This window comes from Augochlora pura, chromosome 2 (assembly GCF_028453695.1).
Source record: "Augochlora pura isolate Apur16 chromosome 2, APUR_v2.2.1, whole genome shotgun sequence".
NCBI lineage: Eukaryota > Metazoa > Arthropoda > Insecta > Hymenoptera > Halictidae > Augochlora > Augochlora pura.
The window spans coordinates 1113618-1136194 of record NC_135773.1 but is presented as its reverse complement, the minus strand read 5'-3'; the positions used below and the strand labels follow the sequence as shown (position 1 = coordinate 1136194).

General features: G+C 46.6%; 1 protein-coding gene across 1 annotated transcript in view; it reads left to right on the top strand.

The window, feature by feature from the left end:
• The first annotated feature begins 8248 nt into the window (after positions 1-8248).
• Positions 8249-22577, top strand: part of Kug (FAT atypical cadherin kugelei) — a 565526-nt gene continuing 551197 nt past the window's right edge. Inside the window, exon 1 of the mRNA XM_078186334.1 lies at positions 8249-8682. The gene's annotated coding sequence lies outside the window, so the exon portion shown is untranslated. The remainder of the gene's footprint in view (positions 8683-22577) is intronic.

Sequence of the window (22577 nt, the reverse complement as noted above, 5' to 3'; positions counted from 1 at the left end):
TCCGATAAAATCGTGATCAAACGGGAAAGAGGGGGGGGCGGGCGGGAGAGATGGGGAAGGCGGGTCGTACAAATTAACTCGAGCTTCCTGCGAGAGGTTAATCCTGGGACAAGAATCGGCGCGCATAATTCTCGCTAGTATATATTTAAATGATCGCGGCGGTCAGCGCGTCTCGTTCGCGACGCGTTGTGCAACCAGGGAGAGAGAGAGAGAGAGAGAGAGAAAAAACGTTGTTAGCAACTCGCTCGGAGATAAATCTGGAATCGAGGCCTCGATCCCCAGGTATTTTGTCCGAGCCGCCTCGTCGGACTAGTTTTTATAGCCGGGCATGACTCATTGTGCGGCAAAGATGAACCTGTTAGCGCCACCCTCTGCGCCGAGAGCCGATGTATCTCGGCACCATCTTGGCCAGTCCGTCGATTCGGGGAAAGAAGACCGCGATACGACGAACCGCGATAATTCCTTTATGCGGTCTTACACCTATCTTCCGATACCATCGATCGAACGAAGAACGCCGGCGAGAGGCATATCACTCACATTTCCATTTCAGGAAGCGGCACATCGACGCACGTGATATGTAGGTCGTCGACGCTCATTCTTCAGTCATCAATTTCGCGATTCCTTCGACGATACGCGCACAGTTAACCCCTTGCACTATAATAACGTGTCAGGCTCGTGATACAAATTTCATGAAAGATCTATTAAACACGCAAATATTATTATTTTAAATCGAAGTCAAATTTATTTTTCTATTATCAAATTCTAAAAACGAAAGGACATAATTGCGATAAAGGAAACAAGAATTGTCTAGTCCTATTAAGGAAAATATTGAGGACAAATAAGCGCTAATCAATGCAGCGTGAATGGAATCGTAGTGCAAGGGGTTAACTCTGCAGGACTCTGCGCTTCAAACGAGTCCAGATATAAATATCATTTTTCTATTATTTGTTCTTCATTCTCTCGTGGTAAATTCAATTAATTTAATTCGGAGCTAGACTCTCGAGTCTGTCTTCGAAAAGTCGTTCACCTGTGATTTAAATTATCTGATAACAGTGCGAGACTCGCAAGCGTCCTCCGTTGGGAAATCTTCGACCACCCACTCCGTAGACCCGATCTCTCTCATCCGATGATTACCTCATTTTTCTACACTTCAAACAATAGCTTGTATCGTTCAGGTTTGAAGAAGACGAAGGATCCGTGGAATACCGCTATCGGACGGTTCGAATCGCTGGCGGAAGGATGTTTTGACGAGAGACAACAGAGGCTCGTAAAACCGTGGTAAAAATGCGTCGAGGTCGCTGTTAACTGACACAGTCCTTCACGGTTCTGATCTCACAAAAATGCTGTTATTACTTTACTTACTGATTCATTGCTGTATTATTGATACAAAAATGCTGAATAAAAAGTCTCGATCAATCTTACTTCGCAGTTCAAGTATGAAGGGTCACTAACGAAGATTGACTAGATAGGAAATTTATTAAAATCGTTTCTTTTCTATAATTTTCCTAAGAACTATATAATCATAATTCCTTAAAAGAAAAAATATTTACCTTGCGTGTATATTTCCACGACTGCTTAACAACTGAAGCTAAGTGAATATTTCTTTTCTCCAACTTGAACGAATAGCATTCGTACACAGCGGATTGCGACAAAAAGAGGGTTAAAGAGAGAACGAGACGTGTAAAAGCGCAGAGAGAAAAATGTAACAAACGTAGCCGTGAGTCCACGGCGCTCGTACGTAGGTGAATCGGAACAACGAAGCGATATAATCATTCCCGGGGCCGATTTAATAGAAATCGCGCGCTCGTGCTGGAATCTGCATGCTTATTCCCTTGACGCGCGGGGAGGGGAGGGGGGGGGGGGGTTATCCGTCGGTGGAACTGCGATAAAAATTCCCGCAATGCAATCAGTCGGCCGGCTTAGGACCGCAAAATTGCGGGCAGCGAGAGGGTAAAATACCACGGTGGAAACGGGTATGACCCTTTATACGTGTTGGCCGCGGCAGCAGACGGACGCGCGCGCGCTCGCGCGCACATCGGCAGTCGGCAGTTAATGGAAGCTTAGAGGTTGATAGCCTTGAGTACGTAGCGTGGCTGGCCGTGCCAGGGCCGAACGATTCTTGGACTCTCTCGGACGGGGTCCGTGAGTTGACCGCTCTTTACCTCTAGAAATCCAGCCGCGCGGCTCCCAGCTATTCCTTCTCCATTCCTATTCCTCCTCCTCCTCCTCCTTCTCATCCTTCTCATCCTTCTCATCCCCGACCCTTTTACAGGCCAACTTGCTCCCCCAGCCCTTCTCCGAATGTTGCCGGCGCGCAACGATGCTCCGTATCGGGCGCGCGAACGCCGAGACAGTTTGCGTTTGCCAAATTGATTGGCTAACGAGTCACTCGAGAGGGATGGTCGACGTGTCGGGATCCCGGGAAGACGCTACGTAATCCTCCTATTAGACGGCAACGATAGTTCCGTCGGTTTTCGCCTTTCAACGTGTTCGCCGTCGCCGATTGATCTTCCACCGCTGATCTGCGAACGCGTATTTGCTCCGGATAAACTGGTATTAGTCGGAGCGACGCTTTTGTGGCTACGCCCTTGTCGCTGCAAGGTGAATCGCTTTTTTCTACTTGGCCGTGAGTGACAGCATCTCGATAAACAATGGATTACAGAGAAGATTGTTAATACGGTTGTTTGTAGTTCCATCAACGCATAGCCTTATTAAAATAATAGTAACTGTCGAAGTTAAACAAAGATGAGAGGACAAGTGGAAATTCGCATTGTCTATGTTCATTGCTACAATCGTCAGTTCAATAGAAAAAAAAAATAAATATATATTTTCTAATAATTTTAATAACATGTATGTGATATAAACATCATTTGTTACATTTTCTACATTTCGATATTCTTAATTAATTTATTATATATTAGTTAGGCACTCGCGATGCTCGCAACATAATTATTTCTTTCAAAAATTGATGCGCTATTATTGTAATAAATACAAAACTTCGTTATGCGTTGAAACTATCGCTGTATTAACGAAACGTATATTTAACAATAATTTCCTTAATTAAATTAATTATTTCCGTCGCAGCTTTGTAAAATCCTCCGGCCGCTCGTCAGCCCGGAGATACTAAATAAGGTCCTCTGATCAACGAAACGTTCCATCTCGCTAAAAGTTGGAACGCGCGGCGCGGCGCGGCGGCTTTTGTCTGGCAAAGAGACGCGAAACGTCCATTAGTTAGAAGCTGGAGTATCACGAGGTGTCGAGGAAAGGTGATTTGGCTGGCGAGCGTGTTACCGAGAATAAACGACGAAAAGAGAAGGCCGCGTTTTCGCGAAGGAGCGAAACGAGACGTTTCCCTCCCGCCGACGCCTCGCGATGTACTCTATTTTCCATCCGCGGACTCTCTTTTTCAGCTCGGTAATTGCTCGGGCAAATTGCAATTTCCGGCTGCGGTGAATGTCACCCGACGAAATCATTAAAGTTGACTCGCGAAGGGGGTTCAAGGTTCTCCTCTCTCTCTCTCCCTCTCTCTCTCCCTCTCTCTCTCTCTCTGTCTTTCACCGCGCGATGAAATTAATGCGAAGCTGCTTGAAAGAACGCTTACGCAAACGGCCCGGGAAAACTTGTGTCCGCTGACCAACCGGAGTAATGGCACTCTAACACAATTTCAGCCGGCGAGAAGGAAGACGCTTTCGCCGGCGGGTGCGCCGACGGAGGGGGGAGGAAACGAGAGAAATATAGGGGTCTTTGATCTGCACACCCTTTCCCGCGCGAGTTCCCGGTACACGATCGGGCACCGTTACCCCGTACACGCCGCCGACACAACTACTGGAGTAAATAGTGCCCCGGTGGTCACGTGTGTTTGTTCGGATACGGACGCAATTTACCGTCGTTGGTGGCGTTTGTATCTGGCACACGCCATAGGTGTCGCGACGGGTACACCCAAGGACGTCGTTTAGCCGACATTTTGGTGAACTTTGCCGCCGTGAAGACCGACCGCCGCTATCCACCGAAACAGGCGAACGTTTCAACGAAATTGTTGTTTCCTTGATTCGAAACAATTCACTGGAATTGTTCGTTTTCGAAACTAATTTTCCAGGGACAGAAAATGGCTGGCGCTTCGCTTGTATTTATTCGCTATGTACAATTCGCCGAAGAACCGCGCAGGAAAGCGAAAATTGTTAATGGACAAACCAAGGAACCGTCGAACCGTTTGATAATCTTGGTTCTCGGAGAAGCGGTGTTCCGGTTCGAGTGCCATCGATGCAGAAATCGCAAGCCCCCCTTCCCCCCTCCGGTTGAAGCACACTCGAGGATCCTCGATTCCGGCCGAGCTGCTCGAGAGTTGTCCGAAAATCAGGCTCGGCAACCGCCGGGCGAACGAAATCAGGTAATTACCTAGTTGCCCGCGGTTCATTACGCAGCCGGTGCAAATTGGCCACGGAGCCGTATAAATCTTGAAGCGGGGCTCGGCCCCGGAGACGGACGCGACTTGATGCGCGCGAGCGATTCATCCTTCCGCGCGCCCGTAAATTGGCTCCACTTTGTTTTACATGTCAATTTTCTGAACGGGCCAGCTAACGATACCTGTTTGTTGTTCAAACATCGCGCCCGCGGAACAAACGTATTGATCGATGGGTCGCGTGACAATAGTTAATACGATAAGTTCCCGTGTAAGGCGGCTTTAACGAGGCAGTAAATAAGAGAAAACCGAGGAAACACGGGGGTCAACAATAACCCGGGAATATCGGGGCTGTAAATAATGGCCGCCGCCGAGGAGCCGGGAGGACCCGGCTAATTCCGCGCGGCGGATCCTTTCGCTTACAAATTGGCCGGCCGAAAAAAGAAGAGAAAAGAAAAGATGAAGAAGAACACGCGACGAGTTTTAAAACCGATCCTAGGAGGCCCGCCGGCCTCTGAAATGCCTCCGGCTAAGAGACACTCGTGAAACTTTCCGCCGGCCGGGGCCGTGCGGGAAACACGTCGCAAAAACCTTCGCCGCAATTTTAGAAACTAAGAGCGTTCGCTTAAGAGGGGAGCCGCGGAGTGAGACGTCGAAATAAGAAGGATGTGTCCCCTGCAAGTTTTATTTCGATAACATTTGCATGGCGCTCGTTTTGGGGTTTTCTTTAAACAGATTTCAGACTATTTCATCGTAAAACAAAATCTCCATTTTATTTTGTCTTTTAGGTCGATCAAGGAGATCAATAAAGAAGTATCCGTTATTCTAAAAGACAAAGGGTAACGAAAAATTATGTCTGAAAAAATTGTCTAAAATTATCTGCTTTTTAATCGTTTACTCGAGGCTCCCTCTTAATGGATCCTCGACGGAAGTATATCTCGACCATCGACCGCAATTGCACGCCTATTATCGTCATAAAATACGGAAAAATGTACGAGTCATTACGGATAGAAATAATTAGCCTCTGATTGGTTACGCGCCACGTGTGGTCCAGAAAGCATTGAAGAACTTTTTCGTCGCGTTTCGCGGCACGAACGAAACAATTACGGTAAAGCAAATGTCGCGTCGGCGATTACTCGAAACGAAAAGATACGGTAATCGCGCGACGCCTCTGACGCGCTGGTTGCCGTCGCGAGAGATCATTATCCCGGGCGTACAATGTCGGATAAGCAGCCTTGCTGCAGCTTCCAATAATATCGCAAGCGGCGAGCGATTGTCGGAACGGTTATCGAGGCCATCCCGGCACGCATCAAACTCCTTTTTCTGTTCCTCGACGCAGAAGTAGGCGCTCATAATTGAAGAAATACAAATTACGTGGCGATAAAACATTAAATTACCCGATGCTGATGGATGAAGCGTGACCGCGGATAAAGTCGAATAAATTGTTAACCCAATGTCAAAATCTGACGGCCGGTGCTTGCTAATGATGTATAAAATGAGCGACGGGATCTGGATACACGCGGCACCACCTATGTAATATTTTTCAAGGGTGGCACACGCGTATCAATCATCGAAGGAGCTATGCCCATTTATCAAGCTCCCAATTATAAGGTATTAGAGCCCGTGATAGAATTGCAAATGCCATTATTAATGATTCATGAATACACGGAACCCGATTCTATTCCAACAATTAAGCTCTCGATGGGAGCCCGGTTATTTCTGCGCGAACAACAAAGGCGAATTCGATACGATCTACATTACTTCGGTTCGATCGATAGGAAAGGGGATCGACGTTGGAAACGTCTTTGTTAACGTTGTTCTCGAGATCCTAATATCTGTTAATAGCGGATTAATTTTCAGGACACGTAGAGGAGGAATATAAAGGAAACCAAAGCATACAGCTGAAAACACACAAAACTTTCTCCGAGAATTCGAAGTCGTTCGAAAAGCAGTGGGCAAACAAAGGTAGCGCAAACACTCGAAGACACGCGCTCTGGAACGGCTTCGAAAGAAATTCGAACGGCCGATGGATTCGATCGTTCGTGTTGTTCGCATCGGTTTGAATCTTGAACAGGAACCTTTGTATTCCAAAAAATTCTTACTTTGAAATATATTTCAAAATGTTTAATTAGAATTGTATCAATTTATTATATACGCTGAAAATTAAATTTTCTAAATTTCTTAAATTTATTCAATAATGAACCTGTTTTGTATAATAAAATGCCGGATTAATTGTATGACATATTTAAATCGTTGAAGAAATTTGATAAAAGAATATAAAAATTAAGGAAACAAAATTAACAAATGTAACAGCAATTTAATTAAAGCGAAACTGGAAAGTTAATGTTTATCACAGGGGTTTAAATTGGAACTCTGTCGCATTTGTAACATTCTAATCGAATTCGGTCTGCTCAAATAAATTGCAATAAAAACGAATTTAAAAAATTGGTCAGAAATTAGTGTCACCTGTTTGACTGACGCGGCGCTGAACGCGTTAAATATCAAGCTAGTGGCGCCACCACCACGAACTGGTACCTTCACATCGGAAATTGGCTGCGATTCGTAACTTCGTACGGTTTTCATTGCGACGTATCAAGAAAAGAAGACTTAATTCTGCGGAAAATTCGTCTCCACGCGATACATTGCATTGGCAAAGGTCCTCTAAAGTTTTCTTTAAGGTGGTTTTCTTGGCTCTTTAAAAAAGGATTTATTTCATATCGCCGAAGAAGCAAAGTGCACATAGAGACATGTGGTTCATAAGGGTAGTCTCCATGAATTCGTATGGAACCCAAACATCGTACCAATTTACATATCTTATCCTAATTAATTGATTATACGTACCATTGTCCTGGTAATGTTAGTGGCGTCCGCTATCTCGCACAAACTATATTACGAATTTTTATCGAGCATACTCTCGAGATCATACGTACCATAAAGAACTTATGGGACACCCTAATACGACCACGCGCGAAACGAACAACTTGTAAGCGGCACCGGCCACTGCGAAACGTGTACCGCGACACGGTGTGTACCAGAAAAATTGCATTTCGTTGCACTTTTTTTAGGAAAAGCCGGCGGCATGCGACGGTCCGTGAATCACCGTGGAATATAGGTCGGCTGAAATTCGGCGCGTGTGTACTTACCCGCGCGCGCGCGCTCGCGCTCGGTGGCCCTGGTCCATTCATCAAAGACCGAATATCACGGGACGATCGGCGGGTCGGTGAGGTCCGGCCAACGTGGAAGAGGAGGATCGGGCCGTACGTAAAGGAGAACTCGCTCGCTCGGCCTGCGAGCAGAGCGAGACGGGACGACTGCATCGTTCCCGAAGTTGCGTGCACGGTGTGCACCGGTGCATAACGCCGGCGAGCTTCTCCCAAGTGGGTAGGGAACGAAAGAGCACGGTACACACGAGAGAGAGCTTGGATATTCGTATACCGGACTAGAGGGACCCCGGCTGGAAAAGGGACCGGGTTGGCTGGTCTCTGTGTAAGAGATCGTTCGCCGGAGAAGGGATCGTCGTCGACCGGTGGAACGGTGCAGAGAGAAGAGAGGAAGGGATTGCGCGTGAAGGGGAGTCGTTTGCCGAGGAGAGCGAAGGGGAACACGCGCGCGAGAGACAGAGCGGGAGAGAGCGAGCGAGCGAGAGAGAGAGAGAGAGAGAGTGAGCCGGAGAAACAGAAACGCGTAGAGGGGAGAGAGTGTGCTTAGGATAGAAGGAGACGGGAGGAAGGAACGCCGACAGAGGGAGCGAGAGGCACGCTAGGCTCGCCCTGCTCGCGAGCCGCGCGGCGCGCTAGTTTCGGCTTGCCGCTCCGACGTGACGGACGCTCTTATTCAGTGGTTGCCGGCTTCCACGTGGAGGCGCGACCCCCTTGCTCGTGTGTGCAGTTTCTTCTTTGTTTTGATGTATCATCGCGTGTGATCGACGTACAAGTGATATTCTTCGGGGTGTGACAGTGAAAAGCAGTAGACGGTTATTCGCGGCGCCGCGCGGCCTTTCCGTTTCCTTCAGTTCCGTCGCGCGTTTCCGTTTTTCTTTTTTACTTTCGTTTCCGTTTCGCGCTTCACCTTCAGATTTACGGCGCGCGGAGAGTCCGTGTTCCCTGTTCGGCGAACGCACTCGAGTGAGCACAGTGGCGCGGGTTTGTGACAGTCGAACAGGACCAGGTGTTTTACCGGTCACGATTTTTTTTTTGGATTACCTGAAGCCCAGCCGAGAAAGGAGGCGGCTAGCAGCTCGTTGTCCGCGCGGGGTCGGCGCACCGGGTTCGACGTTCGAAAAGGTGCGTGGAAAATATCTTTGTTCGCTAGCGTACAAGAGCCAGGGATTGATAGGAAGCGGTTAAGTTCCGCCGTTTGTTTGCTTCCGTTGTTTTGCCAAAGTTTCGCGGGATTTCGGGTGGGAAAGTTTCGCAACGTTTCGGCGGTGCTTGCTCAGCTCGGCGCATCGGGTTTTGCAGCTCCCTTTTCGAGACCATCGATCGGACCTTCGATCGCGTGCTCCGGACAAAATGGCGTCGGCTATCGCGATCCTCGGTCGGACGACGAGGCAACAAGGATTTCGACGGTTATTGGGGGAAAAATGATCCTTCGGTTTAGCGACAGCCGGTGATCCTGGTACGCGAGTGCTCGCGGAAACTTCTCCGGCCGACCGCTTAAAAAGCCGGCGAAACTAGTTGAAATCGTATTTCGCGCGATACTGGTTCCGCTGCTACGCCGCGAACGTATTTCTCAATTTTTATTTACTCTTTATTTTTTTCCCCCATACGGAAATTTATGAACTGGATATCAAATTTATTTTCCCGCAAATAATTTGAATAAATTCCCGATATCTGTTCGGCCAATTTGCCGACGCTAAATTGTACAAATGGACCCCGTCGGACGAATATCGATGAGCGCTGCTACGGACAAAGAGCGTTCGATTAAAATCGGTCGCCCGTTTGTTCCAGCGTTTTTACGGGCACGCATTAAAAAAAGAGCGATTGCCCTGTACGAATCGTCGCGGACACCGTTCGACGAAGAAAATGACATCGATTTTCCAAGTAACGATACCGTTTTCCAAATTACATCGTGGATCTTTATGCGATATAAAAACGCATCAGTTGCAACGAACAGCGAATATCAATTTCCTCTCTTAATAATTTTGACTGGTTACAAATAACGACGCGTCAGTCGTTCGACGTTCCTTCGTCGCATCTCTCTGGCTAATTTTTGTCACGATAAAGTCAAACGAAATCCTATTTACTCTGTCGATGATTTCAACCGGTTGTAAATAACGTATCAGCCGTCTGAAATTCTGTCGCGTTTCCATTGGAAACTCATAAAATTCGCAATTTAAAGATAATAATAATAATTATAATCGTCGCCTTACCCGTCGGAGTTCGTTCCACCAACTGGGTGTAGTTCTGCTGTCAGCGAGCGAACTCCATGAAAATTTCACGAAATTGGTGGATCCATCGGACAAAGCAGTGTAGCGGCGGCGGACGACGAATGTTAATGCAGCCCGTGGTTGTCTTTACGGTGTAACGGCGCTACCAGTTTATTTTCTGTCAATAAACAGTGGCCCTCCGTCAAAGGTGGCGGCGGCGGCGTTCGACGGGGTTCTGGTTCTGGTTCCGTCGACTGCGGATTTCGTGGGACACCTGACCCGTTTGTTTAACCCGCGGAACCTTCGCGGCCGCGCGATGTTTTCACTGAGGGGTATCATCGGCAACGCGTGTTCACCCCGCCGCGCGCAGTGTCAATAAACTCTCGCCGCGTTCGGGTTTCTCGATTCCGTTGCTTTGTGTGCTCTGTGTGTCTCGAAAGGTGGCACGTACGGAGAAACAGACGCTTGGGAAACGTTTAGCGAGGCAGACCGCGCGCGCGTTTCGCTAAATATGAAACGGCGAGTTCGATATCACCGGCGGCGGCCCGAAGAATTTTAAACGACTCCTACGGACGTTTAAAATTTAAAGTCCTCGCGGATCCGGCCGCTACAGTGATTTACAGCCTGCTACGGGTGTCGGGTCGTTTGACACCTGCGCCGATGTAGGTGGTTGCTTCCTAATTTTATTAGCCGTTGCCTTTTATTGGTGGCCATTAGTTGCGATGATATTGAGTCGACGGTAAATGTGTGAGTCGTGTCCATGCATTACTACAGTCATTATTCACTATAAGATACGTACTTGCCGTAGTATTTACATTTCTTCTGTCTCGTTACAACTCTAAGAAATTTATAGGGCACTGGGACACTTTGGGCAAATGTCGTCCATTATGTATATATTATTTGACAACATGAGAGTTCAAATAGTACCGATTTGACACTGTACCTGATATTTTATTTATCTGTGCAAAAGATTCGTTGCTCACGTTTCATTCTCATCGTAATTGTGTCAATATCGAAATATTAAACCCTTGCACTACGATCTCTTTCAAGATTCTGTCGATTAATATTTTTTCGTCCTTAATAATTACCTTGACGCGGTGAAATTTTCCTCGAGTTTCGCGCAGATCGCAAGAATCGTTCATCACCAGTGACAAATGTCGAATGAATCGTTCAATTGCGTTCGAAGGTCGGCTCCGCGGGACCGTTCGAAATGTTTTTCCACTCGGCGCGAAAACAAGAAGAGCCCGTAGCCGGACGAGGAAATGATCGATGCGATATTTATTCGCATGAAATTAACAGATCGGCCGGAGAGCGAGTTCCTTTCCACGGACGCTGAAATCCTTCTGGGGCCACTCTGTTTCTATCGGGGGACGAGTTTCTTAGTTCCGAAACCAGTTCTCGAAATTTTTTTTTCTCTCTTTCCTCCCCCCACCACCACCACCATGCCGGAGCGGGAAGAAACATTGGAATTCGTCAGGCGATGGGCAAACTTTTCTTTCGGCCGTGGAACGTAGCGCTTTAAAGCGGATAGACCCGCGCGCGTAGAAGGATCGCCGTATTTCATCGCGACATCGTCTGCCTTTTCAAAAGGTGTAACTCGGTTGTAAGTTGTAACGTCGGTTCCGTAGCGTCGTGTGCCGCTTGTCGAACAGAGTTTCACAGTGACTCTTTAACGAGCGGATATTTTTTTTACATGGAAATTAGAGGCCGAATGCGCGGTCACGTTTCCCCGTTAACGAATTTGTAGAGATTAATTGTAGACTGGGCAAGGCAGTTTATCAATTTCCGGGCAATTGATGGTCGGACGGTGGCGTCGGAAGGCAGATACCGGAATTTTTGGACAGCCGCGGTAGAATGAATTATTTAAATAGTTCTCGTGCCCGCGTGGATTTATAGACGGGCCGCGAAATTTATTTACAAACCAGGGACACCGTTTTTGTCCGAAATTCCTTCGCGCGATGTCTGTGCTCTTTGCTTTTTTCATTGACTTCGACGTCTGCTTGATTCCCGTTCCTCTAAAATAGCACTGACACAACGCTGCGGGAAAAGGAAATTATTCATATAAATTGCAACTTCTCAATTCCCAATTTTAGTACACGAATTTTACGTTAACACGTTCGTCGCATGGATTACATGAGACTGAAAGATTAGAGCTTGTTTAAAAGATTTCACGCGACCCAAAATATCGTCGACTCGATCAATAAAATATTATGTAATATCATACGAGTACAAATTTGGGTTGCGGAGAGTTTGTATACCACAGTTGCACCGTTTCATTCGAGATTACGATACCTTATCGCGGATGATCCGATTAATCAACTGTTACGGCACGGTTATGGGCGCCGTAACAGCATCGTAATCAGCTTTCGAAAATTCAGTTTATGCTCGCATTATCGCGGCGTGCTCCAAAGTTGACGGTAGTTTTCTCGGAGCGGGCGCCGCGCGCGGCGCGCGTTGCGTGCAGCTAAGAGACCGCCGGCCGAATTCATCCACCGATAAGATTAATGCGCTAAAAGCGTGCGAGATCAGTCTCTCTCTCCGCGCGCAGTATATTTCTCACAGCTTCGGCGAACTATTACCTACCGAACTATTACCTACGGGCCCGCGATACGCCGTTAAAGGCTACGTACGTGGGCTTTCCATGGGTGCTTTGACCCCTTGTCTTAGTCCGCATGTTAACGAGGCTTCGTTAATTACACCTCCGTGAGATTACGACAGGGACAGGTGGCCGACGATTATCCATTATCCGTCCTAGAAACGCTGGTCGAACGGATACAACCGACCATCGGAGATAACTGTTGATTAATACACTCCATTCGTGACGACGGGAATCGTTGTTCGATCGTGCCGCAAGAACTCGTCGACTCCCCCCCGTAGTCCACTTGGCGGAAAAGAATTTCTCGGGGTCTTTTTTTCTCGCGAACAATGCCACAATTTGGTCAATTTTCGACGGTCGATCGCGTACTTCCTCTCGAGATTCGGGCATTTTTTACGCGACAATGAGAGCAAACGCTGCAACGTCATCGTTCGTGTAGTTCATTTAATCGGTTGGCTGTTTTTGACGAGTATAATCGTCGTGACACAAAATGAGGAACCTCTACGAGTTTAACTGTTCGCGAGTCTGACTCTCGATATTCATGTTTGGGCAAAAATATTCATCGCGAATCTGACTCGCTAAAGTACGGGAAGGAGTTAACTAGCATATATCATAGCTTTGATATTCTTTACTAAATTAAATAGAATCTAAAGGAAATTATAATTAAACAGAATTTAAAGGAAATTATAATTAACCAGAATACGAAGGAAATCCGACATGTTAAACTAGCTCGTACACTTTTTAAGCTGCAACAGCTAATAGCTTAATGACAAAATAATTATCCCGATGTTATGTAGAAACACGAAACAACAACATGCCGACCGACTTAATTCCAGCACATATGGCGTCCACTGCGCGCTATCAGCTTTGTCTAGTAAATTGCACATGAACTATTTGATTGTATTTCAATGAGGTGAACGTATTGTGAACCGTGATTAGAGGATTTACGTAAAATTTCCGATAATTGGTAAACCGAAATGCTGATGCTATTTGAAACTGTTTTGCCCGTGTACGAATGCGAAGCAGGAATTTATCGATTCAAACGTTGTCTAGTGTCTGGCACGCGAACCTAAAAAATAGCCCCGATTAAATTACATCTCGTGTAACAAATTTATTTTTTGAGAAATATTATTCGAGTAATATATTTAGAAATATTATTTGCACTAATATATTTAGAAATATTATTTACCTAGTCCGAAATATGCTACATTTCTCACACTTCCTTCATCGTCTCTAAAAAGTCCTCGTTAACGAAACCTTGCCGGTTTTCCGCCGCCCGGAAGAGTCGCACAGAATGTTTCTATTCGGAGCCACGTAACCTGTTCCGTTTCGGCAAAATTCTACAACATTGGGGGAGGGGGGGAACGCGAAGAGAAAGCTCGGATCGAATTTCACGATCCACGGCCGAGTGAAAAGCATTAGACTCGTAAAATCGATGGTGTCCATGGGGCCAGGGTGTCGTAAACTCGAGCACGGCGATAAATACGTCAGTAAAAGGTTGCCGGGTGTATAAAGGCGACAACGATGGGTCAGCTAATACTTCGGGAGCAGCTGCTGCGTCTTTGACTCCCCTCTCTCTCTCTCGAGCAGAGCAGAGCAGAGCAGAGCAGAGCCTCGATCCTCCTGACAAAGGCTAATTTTATGGAGGAAAGAAACCGGAGTGGTAATGCACTCCCTGCTCCGCTACGGCGTTCATCTATTCTTTCCGTCTTCATCCGACGCCGACGATCTTTATCCGGCTTGTATGCTCTCCTGCTTCGGCACCGTAATGGAGCCATCGATAATCATCGTTACTGTTACCTTGCTATTTTTCTCCTCGTTTTTTCTGCCGCCCAATCGTTACACCCGCTATTTAATAACATTTATTAGAAATTTGGTTTCAACGCTAGCATCAATCTAGTTTCAAATTAAATATTTTTTTGCCATTTTATTTGATTTAGTTCTTTACTTTTTGATAACCAAACTGTTTGGTTATATTATATTACTTCTCTCTTAGTTATTTACTTATTTATCTAAGTCGTTATATATCTCTTTAATGTCTTGGTTTTTCTCTGAAATCTATAAAATTAGGTTACTCAACGTTAGATGGATTTTCAAAAAATAGAGTTTAGTAGAATTTTAATTCCTGTCACGTCGACTTCCATTGAACTTAATTATTTATTATCTTACAGCGCACAGTCTGCAGCAATACTAGTCGGATGTCAGAAAGTCTGCGATCTATCCTCTAATCAGCATCGTTACCGCATTTCTTCCATCGTCCTTGATCTCCGCCTATGACATAACCTGCAAGCTCGACACCGATACCGATCTCGCAGCCGGGCGTTAAATTCGCCGAGAGACAGGGCCGGCATTTCGTAGTTATTAATTTCAGTAAAAAGGCGAGCTCCTTGAATTTTCGTTTAATTCGAGCGAGCGGCGGTGCTCGCCGAGCTTCGATTCAGCCCGCGTTTGTCCGGCGGAATGCGCGCGATGCGGTTTTCTGAATCGCGCGGTCCCGCGGTCTCTCGCACGCACACACACACACACACACACACCCCGCGAAAATGTCACTCGCGTTTTAAGTGTTCGCAAGACCCCCGGTGCAATCTGAAGTAAACTCGCTTCCACTCGCGCCGTAACCAGAGCATGAAAAAGGCAAGGACCGAGCAACACGTGCAACGACGAAACGGGAGGGAAAAAAAAAGGCGAAAGAATTCTCGAGATATTCAACCGCGGGCTGCCGAGAAATGCATCCCCGATGCGTGGCCGTGACGTGGCCTAGAGTTCCTCGAATTGTTCGTGGGTCGTTCGATGTCTTTTAAGCGAGGCATCGATAGAGTGAAAGCGACGATCGAGGGTTGCCGAAATTTTCTGCGACTTTGTTCCCGCGATCGAATTATCGATCAGCTGCGAATTAACGTTGCCTGAATATTTTTAACTCGTTGAATGCCACGCCAATATTACAAGGATTGTATGTGGCGTCACGATGAATTTTCTATTACGCGATGCATATGGGGGCGCTAGTCATCGGTGGCCCCCATGACGGCACTGCCAAGTTGATAGCCGGTCACCCGTGACCCCCGTAAATAATTGGCTAGCGAAACAAATTTTTCTCCACCATGATACCAAATACTCCGAATTAACAAGCGTTCGCGGCAAACATTTTGCAACACTAATCCTTGACCAAAGAACTCCGATTCACCTCCACGAGCTTTTCCATTCGAAGGGTAGACATTCAGGAAGTTAATGAGATTTCTCTGGAGCAATATTTTCACCGGATGGCAGAAAGAATGTGTCCCATTCGGTGAGATATTGTAGCTATGTGAAACGCTTTCGGATTTTCGCTGGTTCTGTTAAGCCAGGAAGAAAGTGAAAAGTCTTGGTCGATTGGAATTATTACTCCGTTCGTGGAAAATTTAAGGGAGGGTAGATTCTTCGCGGCGAGACCGTAAATTCTTGGAAAAATGGTTGTGTAAGTGATCGCTGATAGGGCGATCGCTGATAGCGCGTGGATTGTTTTCCTGGTCGCCACTTTGCGGGAGATTTAACGGGCAACAAACGAGTTGGCTAGTACCGTAGTTTTCGAAGATAAGAATTTACTTCGGATTGTAGATCATGGTCGGCCGGGAGTCGCGCGACTCGACCGTGTGTTGTTCCAGTGCCAGAATTTCTTACCGAAGCGGCGGCGGCGGAGAGCTTGTAAATTGAAATGTCCCGGCGGCTAGACACACGTGAACACCGTTGTAGACGATGGTTTTTAGCCGCTGTAATCCTCTCAAACACTCGAACGGCGGGGAGGGAGATCTATAACGCCGCCGCGCGTAATACCATCGCCGGATCCATTGTAATACGGACGAAGTATCAAGAGTTCTTTCAAATATTTACCCTCTGAATTCTGATCAGCCGGCGCTCTATCTCCACCGAGCATCATTCAATTTCCGTAAAGTCGAGTCTTCGTTTTTCAAACTCCGACCCTTGTCGGACGTATAACGCGACTAATCGAATTTCACTCGATGGATTTATTTTAATCGCCTGCAAATATTTATACCGCGGCGCGTGAAAGTTGTTCGAAACCGCCTCTCTGTGTAGCGTTTAATTAATTTGTTCTAACATCGCCCGCGCCATTAGGCGCCGCTAAAACACAGGCGAACGTAAACCTTGTTTGATAGAACACGAGCGAGAAACGTTTCAGTGCGCGGACGCGATATTACAAAGTAATTTGTTCGATATCCGCGATGTATTAATTTTCCCCGATAAACAGAGCCTAATAGTTTTACGCGTTGCCCAACGGGCCCGAATCAATTTATGAAAACCAACGCACGCCGTGCCCGGGTACGGAAGAAACGTGCACGTGCGTAATGCACCTGTGCACCGTTGCACGTGACCGACGAAATATTCATGCGGCTTTTTCACGCTTCTGTGTAGCTTCTGTGAATACTGGCAAATATAATCCAGATTATCGCTCGTGCAAACGAGCCCGAAGCCTTGAGCACCTCGTTCGCGGAATTCGTACGACGCCGGGGGACAAATGTCACGAGTTTATAAAAATCCAATGGGTGCCCGCGGACGGGTTTTCGTCCGCAGTAAGGAAGATTTCAGCGAGCCCCGCTCTTCCGGGGCGCAGCAAAGAGGAGAGGTGGTGGGGGGATGCTTTATGAATACTAACGAGAACAGCAAAGCCGGGACTTTCTCGCCGCGAAACCATGCATATAATCGTCATATTGCACATCATGAATTTCCACGTTTTCTCGCTGCGCCATTAAAGCCCCTCTGCAAATACGGGCCGGCGATATTTCATTTCCGGCAGTTTTCTCGATTAACAACGCGCCCCACCGGGTCACGCTAAGTATGTATTTATTATTCCTTCCCGGGCATAAAACCGGACTTTCAACAGTTTTCGGAAGGCTCGCGTGCTCCCCGCCGCTTTTTCGGTAATAAATCAGGCCCCCGACGACTCTCTTTTTCCAGGCTTCCCAACCCCTCCCCTCTGGCTGCCGGATAATCGCTCGGAAATTTGTTTTGTCCCCGTGAAAAATTTCAAACTGCTTTCTCGACCGCGTTAGCCGGTTAATTTTACACCGATTTGTAATCGTGGCGCGGTGTCGTCGGCCGCGTTTCCGGGAATTTGGAAATTTATCTTGAAATGCGATCTGTACGAAGTCGGTGAAAAAGGCGAGCGAAATAAATTGCAAAGTTGCTGTAAATTAAGTCGAGTTTAAATTATCTTAACAATAAATTTGGTTGGCAGACAACGCATATGTTGACGAGGAAAAATACAGTACATTCTCCTCAGCTGTTTTTCAGCTTGTACAAAAAAATAATAATTTAATTAATTATATCATTAATTTATATTTCGCCTACGTGTGAGTATACATAAAATAGAAATATTGAATATACATTTATAATAATACCAGCGAGTGGCTCCATCCTACGTATGTTTAGGCTAATTACGGTATTGTACATAAGACGAACTATAGGACAAAGGGACAGACAGTAAACATCAGAGACATCTAGGGAACGGGAATGAGGCCACGTGGAAATAACCATAACCTAGACATTAAGTATTCACTACCTAACAAACTATACATTTAGGCATAAACTGTGTATAGTGCTTTCTATTTTCTCTCACTCTCTTCAAAAATTAAATTGCAATTTTGACAGCTTTTAGTGGAAACTAGACCAAACAATAACGAATAATAAATAACAAATAAAAGTTCAGTAAACGAATAATGAATAACTAATATTAAATAACCGAGCCATTATTAATTAATTATTCGTCACTTTCACTCGAATACAATGTCATTGGAATAATGCGCAGCACCGTGAAATCAGCGAATTTCCTGGGGGAATGCAATCGGTGAAGAAAACCTCTGCCTGCACTCTTTCGTACCCGCATTTCTAGAGATAGCCGAGATTTCCCGAAATAATGTAGATTCCGAAAAAATCGCCCGGGAAAACCGTGTCGCCGCGAATCAAGTGCGAAACCGTAATCATCCGCGCTATACTTTCGCGAGGAACGACTCGTGGGCGAGGGATGCGCGGGGTTGAACGCGTATACCAAAGGCCTGCGCCGTTATATGCAGCATCGTTGGAGCACTTAGAGGATATTGTAACGGGGAGATAGATCCTTTTGTAAGATCCGCTCGCGTTATCACTTTTTCTCTGCCGCGAGCTTTGCGAAATATTTGCACGCGGCAGAGGCCTACCCACGCGGAAACAGCACAGCGCTCGCTGCCAACGATATTAGATTGTTCGAATATTCCGCAAAGTGATCTCCATATTTAACAAAAACCGAATTTCGTTTCGCAACGAGGCTCTCCATAGGCGCCGAATCTAGTTATATTTGCTCGTGTCAATAATTCGTTAGTTGTTCGCTAAATGGGAATTTTTTGCTCGTACGCTCTAGGCAAACCTGCTGATTCGAGGAACGTGATTAAATATAATTCCTGGCCAAACACGGAAGATTGATATCGGTCTTCAAATATTTATTCTATTAATGGTTTGACAGTAATTAGATTGTGTATTAAATATTGGCCGGCGCGGGTGCGCCATTTGCCCGAGCAATTGACCTGGATACATCTCGTCTGCCGCGATTCGACAATGCGTATTTTTGTTGGATCAAGCTGAACGCGCGTAGCCCGAAATATGAATGCTCGGCGGTCGTTGTCCTCGATACATCCGCGATATTATTTTTAACTTTATTTATTATTTCGCCGGGATTTCTGCGGGGGTTTGCAATCAATATTTTTGTCGCGCGAAAAGTCGATCCGGCAGATTCGTTAATTTATTATTATCAAGCGCGAGGGGATTCGAAGCAGCTTCTGTCGAGAGAAGTTTTACAAGCGAACGATAAATAATTCGCTGGGAAAAAACTAGCAGTTCAAAAACTAGCAATGAAAAGCACCGGATCCGAGTGCCTCAAGCTTGCGGAACCACCGTTTATCCCAACACCATCAGTTTTCGCGGGAGCGCCTCGAGCAAAGTCGCCTATTAAACTGCAAAGTAGTTCCGTCGCAACTCTTTATCGGGTATCGAATTTTTCCCATCAGCGGAGATCCTCTCCGTTCTCCTAGTTGGAACGTTCGTTTATCTCGAGACGGGAGGGGTGGCCGCGAACGACGACGACGACCAAGGGAACCGTTATCTCTATCAACTAATTTCGCGACCCCGAAGAAAGCGTGTCGCGCGGTCCGGTCCGGCCCGCGGCTGTTTCGCAGAAGCAAGTTCGGATGTATGCTGAAGTGGCTCGAGTAAGCCGTGCTTCGCCAAGCTTTGGGATTATTAAACAAAATCCTCGGGATGTGCGATGAAACGAACGCAAATGGGAATGCGCTAGTGCTCTGGCCGGATTAATAATGTGGAAATTACGTGGGATCCTGTCTCCGTCTCTCTCTCTCTCTCTCTCTCTCTCTCTCTCTCTCTCCGGACATTATCCCTTTCTCTCTCGGCATCACCTTTGTCCTTTTCTAATAGGGTGTCCCGTAAGTTTCTTCTTCATCTTTCAACTCGAAATTGCCAGCTCTACGTTTTCTAAACCAATTGCGGATGGTCCTAATAATCGCTGTACCCCTCAAAATTTTAAAAGAGACTCTGTCACCAACGGAACGTACTTTGAAAGAGCTCTGGGACGACTGAAACCGATGTCATAAATGGCTGAGAGATAAGGCTGCATATTTATATAAATACAGCCACTTAGAGTCACTCGTAGCGTAGCGCGGCTCAAACTTATAGGACAACCTAATACGTATCGTTCTCCACCCTCTTTGGCCCTGGTCGCTATTTTTCTGTCTCTCTCTCCTCTTTCTTGCCGCGCCACGATTCTTCTTGCCGGTCGCTACAAAATCGGATCGTTGGAAATTGGCTCCTGCTGCCAAGAGAAAAGAACGAGTGAAAGAGAGAGAGAGAGAGGGAGAGTAAGTGAGTGAGATGGTGAAAGAGAGTACTTCACGGATGGGCCAATTGAGCTGCAGGATGGAGGCGACGGTAATCACGTCGTAAAAAAGAAAATAATAGCTCGACCAGCCCCGCGTCGACTGGCCTATTACGTTCGGCGTGCTCGCGCGATCGCTTTTGCCGGTAATGAACAGAAAATGCTTTTTTTCTGGTGGCACGCCGTCGCCTGGCAGTCACGGCCGCCGGGAGTATTTAAAACGCGTCGCCGGCGTCGCAGCGATCGCCGCCGCCGCCGTCCCGTAAATACACCGGGCCTTCGTGTCCATTCAACGCTTCTCCTCATTGTCATTCGACCGGCCGGCAAAGTCGAGTGGGAATCCGCGTTCTTCTTCCCTTCTCCTTTGCTAATTTTCGCAGTCGACTTCGCGGCTCAACGGATTCCTCCTCCTCCTCCTCCTCCTCCTCCTCCCTTCTTGGAGGGGAGATCAATGACACGAAACGGCAATTTCCCTTCGCGACTCAATTCTGCGTACACCTCGCCGCCCTCCGAAAAATTACACGCTTATTTTCGTATGCAACCCGAACTAACCTCACGGCGAAACTTCTTCGTATCCGCCTAATTTTATGCTAGCGACAGACGGGCTGCCTTCGCTTCGCTGGCAAGTATTATGTAGATTTTGTAGAAAAGAAGTGCCCCCTTTTTCACAGAAGCAGAAACTTGAGCTGCATCGACGGTCATAATTGCGCAGAGGCGAAATTTCCTTGAGCCCTTTTAAGAAGCTAAACTTTTGTGTTTCGCGTATTTATGCTTTTTAGAAAATACTCTAAATCTGGAAAATACTCTTCGCCGCTCTCGCCGGCCAACGCGATAAACAGCTACGAAAATAATGGTTCAATTTTCCTGTTCGTCATACTCGTACAGGTTCGTTCAAAAGAGAGAATTGTAAGACACGTAATTGATCGAAGCTTGCGCCGCGTTAACCCTCTTAGTGCCAAAGAACGACATATCGTTGTTGGCTACTTTTGAAAAAAAATATTGTTATCTCAATATTTCTACTAAATAACAATTTCATTTCTTATTTCCCCTTCCCTCTTGAATTTGGTAATTATGAGATTTTACAAAATTGCAATTTCTTTTCAAAACTTGATCGAACTACATCAAACAAGTTTCGCGTACTTCGATCGAATACCCGCGACTATTTTGGTTGGCACTAAAATGGTTAAACCAGTTTTGGAGCAGCCAGTACCGATGAGTCAAGCGGCAGGCACGTTAAGGAGCTCGTAACGGCGGATTAATAAAACAAGAAATGCTTCTTTAACTGGCAGTAACTGCACAATAGGAGTGGCAAAGCAAGTGTTTTACGATCGTTCTTGCGTTTTGATCCGGCGCGGACGAATTTGCCGGCGCGGCGGACACGGCGCTTCAAGGAGACACGGAACAGATAGAACGTAAACGCAGAGGAATCGGCGTTGTCTCCACAGAAGCCGTGGTCTCGGCGCGTAGCTCGGGAACGGAGAGACGAGAGAGTCGTTGACCGACATGCAAAGGAAGCCCACGCGTATTCTGCACGCATTGCTAACCCTGTGTAACCCACGTAACCCCGTTTCGAAGAACGAACGAGGAAACGAACGAGGAGACCGTACGAATGACAGAAGGGAGAGAACACCGACGGCGGGGCCGCTGCGGCGCGCCGTCTAGTTTCTGCTCGGCCTGACAGGAAATCGTTGCTTTAAATTAGAAACAATAACCGAGCCGCGCGCGCCCGCCGGCTCGCCCCGCGCCGCCGGCCTCTTTTGTTGTACAGACCGATCCCGAATTATTTCGCCGGGCCCTTCGACCCAGCAATTTACTCGACCCCCCGAAAATTACAGGAATTTCCTCCCGCTCTCCGTCTAGACTCTTTAAGCCCCGTTTCTACCACGATTTTACACCTTTTTCTCCCTGATTCGAAATTGACGAACTAGAACTTCCGATGCGATATTATTATTATTATTCAAACACTTGAGAAAAAGAGTACGTAAAACAGAAGACAATATACTATAAAAGAACGCGAATTTTTATACCTTTTGGATTTTTTCTACTAAAGTTGTAGCAAATATTATTAAAAATTACAATACTTATTCCTAAAATTGAAGCACCCCTAACAGCGATAATGTTCTCGAAAACGATTATTTTTGATGTCTGAAGTGTATTACGTAATCTGTTTCGATGCCGTAAAATCAACAAAAAATATCCCGCTGATAACGAAGAACTTATCATAGACTGCAGATGGCACTTGTAGACACTTTATAGATATAGATACCGGATATATCCGGCGATCGCACTCAGAGATCATCGCGTG